This window comes from Schistocerca americana, chromosome 4 (genome assembly GCF_021461395.2).
Source record: "Schistocerca americana isolate TAMUIC-IGC-003095 chromosome 4, iqSchAmer2.1, whole genome shotgun sequence".
NCBI lineage: Eukaryota > Metazoa > Arthropoda > Insecta > Orthoptera > Acrididae > Schistocerca > Schistocerca americana.
This window is the reverse complement of record NC_060122.1, coordinates 462,737,023-462,738,572: the sequence shown is the minus strand read 5'-3', so window position 1 is coordinate 462,738,572 and position 1,550 is coordinate 462,737,023. Positions and strand designations below refer to the sequence as shown.

Here is a 1,550-nt window from a genome sequence, read left to right as displayed (position 1 = left end):
GTCAGCGTGGTTAAGTTGATTAATATCTGAATGGCTTTTGTAAGAAAATCATATCGCAGATACGGACAACAGTTGAGTAAAGCTCAGTATAATCGGGAAAAGCTTTTCATGAAGGCCCAACGGTACCGACCGGTCTCCGTGTCATCTTCAGCCAGAGGCGTCATTGGATGAGGATGTGGAGGGGCATGTGTTCAGCACAGCGCTCTCCCGGCCGTTTGTCAGGTTCCGAGACCGGAGCCGCTACATCTCAACGAAACAGCTCCTCAATTTGCCGAACAAGGGCTGAGTGCACCCCAATTACCAACAGCGCTCGGCACACCGGTTGGTCACCCATCTAAGTGCCAGCCCAGCCCGACAGCGATTAACTTCGGTGATCTGACGGGAACCGGTGTTACCTCTGCGTCAAGGCCGTTGGTAATCAATTTATAAGCTTATCCATATTGCAGCCTATTGATAAGGGAGTCTCCATTGTCTGTATTATTCATTGCTTCTTACAGGTTCAGTTACTGAAGTGAACATAGCGCTGTTCTAAACAAAATGGCACCGAGCGAGGTGGTGCAGTGGTTAGCAGACTGGACTCGCATTCGGGAGGACGACGGTTCAATCCCGCGTCCGGCCATTCTGCTCCAGGTTTTCCGTGATTTCTCTACATCGCTCTTGGCAAATTCCGGGATGGTTCCTTTGAAGGCTCACGGCCGACTTCCTTCCCCATCCTTCCATAATCCGATGAGACCGATGATCTCGGCGTTTGATCTCTTCCCAAGAACAACCCAACCCTAACCTAAAGAAAATGAAGACTTGAAATATAGCATAAATCTCAAAATGGGCAATTGGGTGCAACACGAGGATCCTACACACAGCATTCTTCAGATCACACACAAACAATAGCCTAGAGACGGCAAAATGGGATATTTTTCTTTAAATATATAAGCTCCATCTATTATCCTTACAATTTATGACATTAATAACTTTTAAACTATATTAGACAGTAGCAGCTGGTGTCCAAGATGTAATAAGGTAACTTAAAATACTGGTGCTGAAAATTTGACGAAAAACGAGGACGCCGTTGGAGAAAGATAAATGTGTGGTCTTGTTCAAAGAAACAAAGTAAAATACTCAGGTGGAACGAAACTTTGGGATGCGGTATGGTAGGGAAACACTGTCCCCACCAATTAACCGGACCGAGCTTGGTAGCCGCGCGGTCTCAGGTGCCTTGCCACGGTTCTCGCGGCACCCACGTTCGAGATTCGAATCCTCCCTTGGGCATGAGTATGGGTGTAATCGATAGCGTATGTTACTTTAAGTTAGATTAAGTATTGTGTAAGCCTATTAACCGATGACCCCAGTAGTTTGGTCCCATATAAACTTATCACATATTGCCTAATTTCCAATTAATCTCGATTGGTATTGTGGTTACTCATAGTGTCACAAGTGACGCCTTTGGACAGTGGGTGACTGGAAACGAGTGATGTTAGTGATTCCACGTTGTACCCTATGGCACCGACATAGAAGTCTTTGGGTTTGGTGAAAGCATGGAGAACACAAACTGC

General features: G+C 46.1%; 1 pseudogene; it reads right to left on the bottom strand.

The window, feature by feature from the left end:
• Window positions 1-298: 298 nt before the first annotated feature.
• LOC124614121 lies at window positions 299-416 on the bottom strand (annotated as a pseudogene).
• Between the last annotated feature and the right edge of the window lie 1,134 nt (window positions 417-1,550).